The sequence below is a fragment of the Arachis ipaensis genome, chromosome B5, assembly GCF_059453495.1.
Source record: "Arachis ipaensis isolate K30076 ecotype BB chromosome B5, ASM5945349v1, whole genome shotgun sequence".
NCBI lineage: Eukaryota > Viridiplantae > Streptophyta > Magnoliopsida > Fabales > Fabaceae > Arachis > Arachis ipaensis.
Window position 1 is genome coordinate 64,819,315 of NC_142440.1, and position 6,648 is coordinate 64,825,962.

Consider the following 6,648-nt stretch of genomic DNA (forward strand, 5'->3'; position numbering starts at 1 on the left):
GGGAAGGAAAAAACCATGATAGCTACCTCATCGGCTCCATGCCTTCGAGCCGTAGAACAAGCAACTTGAAAATCCTTCAAATGTCGGATGGGGTCTTGACCCGGCAACCCATGAAACTTAGGAAGTAGATTTATCAAGCTACTCTTCAATTCAAAGTTCGGATCAAGGTTAGGATACCTTGCTTGCAACGGTTGAAGTATGATATCCGGAGCTCCTTGCTCATGCAAAGTGATCCGGCGTGGTTCCACCATATGTGGCTCACCTGTAGGATACAAAGATGTATCAGTAGTGCCAACAAAAGAATAGGAAGAAGCAGACTCTAAGTCGCTCTCGGTAACGTCTAGTGATTCGGTGTTTTCCTTAAGAGAGGCCGAAGTACTAGGTGTATAGTCCAACCGTCGCCTAGCTTGCCGAGTGTGTAATAAAGTCCTTTCGATCTCGGGATCAAAATTGGCCAAGCTAGAGTTCGGTTGAGACCGAGTCATCAAACTTGAAAGTCATAGCATAAATGTAAAGGAAATCTAAACTATGGTTAAGTAATTAAAGAAGTAAACTATCTACAATATTCACATATTCACATAACCAATATCGAGGCATATGTTGCAACCATTCCCCGGCAACGGTGCCAAAAATTTGACACACCCCTTCCACAGAGGCACCCCAAAGATGTATTGGTAAAGATTCTCTTCAAGAAAAGAAACCGCGTTGTAAGTATAGCTCTACCAACAACAATCCTTGGGGGTCAAATTTAAAAGAGGGATTTGGTTGTTACAAGTTCAACCCCAATAGAAATAACCGAAGTATTCAACCTCGGGTCGTCTCACGAAGAATGGGCAATCATGTGCTTCGACATTGGTTAGAAATCCAGGGTTGTGAGTTATAAGCATGAAAATAAATGGGAATCCTAACAAACAAGTAATCTCAAAATGCAACAATTAATTCAATCAACTAGACAAAACATAAGCACCTTAAATGAATAAACAACATTCCACTTAATTCCATTATGTCCCAAACAAGAAACTACAACTAAAGCAATTGGTTGAGAAAGTTGATTTTCAAGTATGAAAAATAAAGGTAACTCTTGGCTAGGCTCGAAAATTGGGGTCACCATCCTTGTCTAACAACTATACCGTGACAATTATAAGGAATCAAGCTCATTAAGTCTACTCTCAAGTCTTAAGTACGTGATATCTATTCCTAGACTTGAAGTACGTCAAATGGCCCTGATCACATCAACCCATAAGTCCCAACCTACCTACTAATTAGATTAGTAGTGGGTTGGCATCAATGAGTATCAAATTGACCACCTAGGGCTCCCGAATCATCAAATCCATTAGACCCAATGACTCAAGTTTACGCAATTCCCTTGACTTAGGCCAAGAGTGAAAAAGAACTACTCCATATTCAAAGTAAATAATTCATCAAACACTTGGTAAGCACTAATAAAAGACATGTTCAAAATAGCAATTAAATTGAGTTCTACAAATACCCACTAACAATTATCAACATGTAATCATCCAAACAACAAAGCTAAGCATGGAAATCATCAATGTAACATCAACAAGTCAAGATTCACAACATTCATGAAATGGGTATAAAATGAGAATTGACAAGAATTCATAAACTATACTATCACAAGATATAAGCAAAATTGTAACAAGGAACTCAAATTGAATAATTAAAACTAGTAATTAACAAGATTCAAGTCACAAATCAACAAGGGAAGATCAAATTAAAACTAGTTCTAGAGAGGAACAAGGGTTTCTCTCTCTAGAATAACCAAAGAACCCTAAAAACTACTAAAAATTTTGTCCTAGTGTAAAAATGAGTGATCTCCCCTTTCCCCTAGCATCCTTGGGTCTTTTTCCATGAAGAAGCAGCTTGAAATTGGGCCTAATGAGCCTCAGAAATCGCCAGGCACGATTTTCTTTAATGATGTCACGTGCAGCTTTCCATGCGTGTGCGCGCGCCGATTGCTCTTACGATCTACGCGTGCGCGCCAAGTGCGCGTGCGCGTCGATAAGATTCTCCTGATTCGCGCGGATGCGTCCATCCTCGCACGCCGCTTCCAGCCAATCCCATCCACGCGTGCGCGTGGAGTGCGCGAGCGCGCCGATGCTGCTTTTCCAAAGATCTCAATTCTTCGTGTTCCTCCCTTTTGTACATGCTTTCTCCCTCTCTTCTAAGTCATTCCTACCCTATAATTCCTGAAATTACTCAAAAAATACATCACGGCATCAAATGGCAATAGAAGAGGATTAAAATATGGCAATTTTAAGGCAAAATAAGCATGTTTTACATCATAGAGCAATATTGGGAAGTGAACACAAAACCATGCTATTTTATTGAATAAATGTGAGAAAAGGTGTTAAAATCCCCCAAAATAAGCACAAGATAAACCACAAAATCGGGGTTTATCAATCACCTTCTTCTTGGCCACAACTTCATAGAAGTGGTCTTGATGCACCCTTGAGAGGAATCTCTCCATCTCCCATGACTCGGAGGTGGAAGCCTTTGCTTTCCCTTTCCTCTTTCTAGAGGTTTCTCCGGCCTTTGGTGCCATAAATGGTTATGGAAAAACAAAAAGCTTTAGCTTTTACCACACCAAACTTAGAAGGTTTGCTCGTCCTCGAGCAAAAGAAGAAAGAAGAGAGTAGAAGAAGAAGAAATAGAGGAGATGGAGGGGGCTTAGTGTTTCGGCCAAGGGGGAGAATTAGTGTGCATGTTGTGTGAAAATGAAGGAGTGAAGATGGGTTTATGTAGGAGTGGAGAGGGGGGAATGGTTCGGCCATTATGGGTGGGTTTGGGTGGGAAAGTGGTTTGAATTTAAATGGTGAGGTAGGTAGGGTTTTGTGAAGGATGGATGTGAGTGGTGAAGAGAATGGTGGGATTTGATAGGTGATGGGTGTTTGGGGAAGAGGTATTGAGGTGATTGGTGAATGGGTGAAGAAGAGAGAGAGAGGTGGGGTAGGTGGGGATCCTGTGGAGTCCACAGATCCTGAGGTGTCAAGGATATCTCATCCCTGCACCAAGTGGCATGCAAAAATGCCCCTTTCTGCCAATCCTGGCATTAAACGCCAGGCTGCTGCCCATTTTTGGCGTTTAATGCCAGCTTCTTGCCCATTCCTGGCGTTAAACGCCCAGAATGGTGCCAGACTGGGCGTTTAACACCCATTCTGCTACCCTTACTAGCGTTTAAATGCCAGTAAGTTTCTCCTCTAGGGTGTTCTATTTTTAATACTATTTTTCCTTTTGTTTTTGCTTTTTCAATTGTTTTTGTGACTTCACATGATCATCAACCTAAGAAAACATGAAATAACAAAAGAAAATAGAAATTTAACATAGAACAGTAAAGATTGGGTTGCCTCCCAACAAGCGCTTCTTTAATGTCAATAGCTTGACAGTGGGCTCTCTTGGAGCCTCACAGATGTTTAGAGCAATGTTGGAACCTCCCAACACCAAACTTAGAGTTTGACTGTGGGGGCTCTGTCTGACTCTGTATTGAGAGAAGCTCTTTATGCTTCCTCTCCAGGTTCGGCCATGTGAGACGTGTTTATGGCCTTGCACTCTCTCTTTGGATTCTCTTCTGTATTGCTTGGGAGAGTATTAGGAGGGAGTTCAGTAATTTTCTTACTCAGCTGACCCACTTGTGCCTCCAAATTTCTAATGGAGGACCTTGTTTCAGTCATGAAACTTTGAGTGGTTTTGATTAGATCAGAGACAATGGTTGCTAAGTCAGAGTGGCTTTGCTTAGAATTCTCTGTCTGTTGCTGAGAAGATGATGAAAAAGGCTTGCTATTGCTAAACCTGTTTCTTCCACCATTATTGTTGTTGAAACCTTGTTGAGGCCTCTGTTGATCCTTCCATGAGAGATTTGGATAATTTCTCTATGAAGGATTGTAGGTGTTTCCATAGGGTTCTCCCATGTAATTCACCTCTTCTATTGCTGGGTTCTCAGGATCATAAGCTTCTTCTTCAGAGGAAGCTTCCTTAGTACTGCCTGTTGCTGCTTGCATTCCAGACAGACTCTGAGAAATTATATTGACTTGTTGGGTCCATATTTTATTCTGAGCCAATATGGCATTCAGAGTATCAATCTCAAGAACTCCCTTCTTCTGAGTTGTCCCATTATTCACAGGATTCCTTTCAGAAGTGTACATGAATTGGTTATTTGCAACCATTTCAATGAGTTCCTGAGCTTCTGCATGCGTCTTCTTCAGATGAAGAGATCCTCCAGCAGAGCTATCCAATGACATCTTGGATAGTTCAGACAGACCATCATAGAATATACCTATGATGCTCCATTCTGAAAGCATGTCAGAAGGGCACCTTCTGATCAATTGCTTGTATCTTTCCCAAGCTTCATAGAGGGATTCACCTTCCTTTTGTCTGAAGGTTTGGACTTCCACTCTAAGCTTACTCAGTTTTTGAGGTGGAAAGAACTTTGCCAAGAAGGCATTGACTAGCTTTTCCCAAGAGTTCAGGCTTTCTTTAGGTTGTGAGTCCAACCATGTCCTAGCTCTGTCTCTTACAGCAAAGGGAAAAAGCATAAGCTTGTAGACCTCGGGATCAACCCCATTGGTCTTGACAGTGTCACAGATTTACAAGAATTCAGCTAAGAACTGATGAGGATCTTCCAATGGAAGTCCATGAAACTTGCAATTCTGTTGCATTAGAGAAACTAATTGAGGCTTAAGCTCAAATTTGTTTGCTCCAATGGTAGGGATTGAGATGCTTCTCCCATAGAAGTCGAGAGTAGGTGCAGTAAAGTCACCAAGCACCTTTCTTGTATTGTTGGCATTGTTGTTTTCGGCTGCCATGGCTTCTTCTTCCTTGAAAAGCTCTGTTAGGCCCTTTAGAGAGAATTGTGCTTTAGCTTCTCTTAGCTTTCTCTTCAAGGTCCTTTCAGGTTTAGGATCAGCTTGAACAAGTATGCCTTTGTCCTTGCTCCTGATCATATGAAAAGAAAGGAGAAGAAAATATGGAATCCTCTATGTCTCACTATAGAGATTCCTTGAGGTGTCAGAGGAAAAGAAGAATAGAAGGAGCAGGTAGAGAAGAGAGAATTCAAACTTATCAAGGGAGATAGAGTTTGAATTGCACCTTGAGGAGGAGTGTTAGTCCCTTAAATAGAAGGATGTGAGAAGAGGGGAAGAATTTTCAAAAATTAATTAAAAAGATTTTGAAATAATAAAAAGAAATTTGAAAATTTGATTGAGATTTTCGAAAATTAAGATTAGGAAAGAAATTAAGTGATTTTTGAAAAAGATTTTGAAATTAGAAATAAAAAAGATATGATTGAGAGTTAATTTTGAAAAAGATGTGATTGAAAAGATATGATTGAGAAGATATGATTGAAAATCAATTTTAAAAGGAAAGTTTTAAAATTAAAGTTGATTACTTGACTAACAAGAAATTAAAAGATATGATTCTTAAAATTTAAAATTTGATCCTTTCTTAATAGGCAAGTAACAACTTGAAAATTTTGAAGTAAATCATTAATAGTAGCAAGGATTTTCGAAAATAATAAAAAATGGAAAGAAATTGATTTTGAAGAGATATGATTGAAAAGATATGATTTGAAAAAGATTTGATTTTGAAAAATTATGAAAATTTGAAAAAGATTTGAATTAAAAACAAAATCTTCCCTCTAGTGTCATCCTGGCATTAAACGCCCAGAATGGTATCCATTCTAGCGTTTAACGCCCAAAGTGCTACCTTTTTGGGCGTTAAACGCCCAGCCAGGTACCCTGGCTGGCGTTTAAACGCCAGTTTTCCTTCTTCACTGGGAGTTTTGAACGCCCAGCTTTTTCTGTTTGATTCCTCTGCTAAATGTTCTGAATCTTCAATTCTCTGTATTATTGACTTGAAAAGACATAGTTTTGAAAATTTTTTTGAATTTTTTCAATGATGAGAAACAATCAAAATACAACTAATCTTAGGAAACTCAAATCAAAGAAACAATGCATGTAGGACACCAAACTTAAAAATTTTCATATAAGAGACACTAACAAATTGAGAATGCATAAGAGAAACAACAAAACACATAAAACAAGAGAATTTAAAGATCAGAGCAATGAAATCATCAAGAACAACTTGAAGATTAATGAAGAACATAATGCATGTAATTTTCGAAAATTATAGGTATGCAATTTACACCAAACTTAAAATTAGATACTAGACTCAAACAAGAAACATAAAATATTTTTGATTTTTATGATTTTATAAATTTTTTTGTGATTTTTTGAAAATTGAGTGGAGAAGAAAATAAAGGGGTTCATAATTTTTAATAAGAGTTTCAGGAATCATTGCAATGCTAGTCTAAGACTCCGGTCCAGGAATTAGACATGGCTTACTAGCCAGCCAAGCTTTCAATGAAAGCTCTGGTCCAAAATACTAGACATGGCCAATGGCCAGCCAAGCTTTAGCAGATCATTGCTAACAACAGCAGAATTGATAGAAATCAACAAGCTCTAGTGATGATAAGTTGAAACCTCGGTCCAATAAGATTAGACATGGCTTCACAGCCAGCCAGACTTCAACAAATCATCATAAAACTCTAGAATTTATTCTTAAAAACTCTGAAGAACAAAATAGAAAATTTTTGTATTTTTTAAAAAAAATTTTCAAAAATAAAAAATAAAAAGT

The 6,648-nt window shown here is 38.5% G+C and overlaps 1 non-coding gene across 1 annotated transcript; it reads left to right on the forward strand.

The window, feature by feature from the left end:
• The first annotated feature begins 4,310 nt into the window (after positions 1–4,310).
• On the forward strand, positions 4,311–4,418 carry LOC148564463 (small nucleolar RNA R71). The gene has a single exon (XR_015884691.1). It is a non-coding gene; the product is annotated as a small nucleolar RNA R71 (small nucleolar RNA).
• The last annotated feature ends 2,230 nt before the right edge of the window (positions 4,419–6,648 follow it).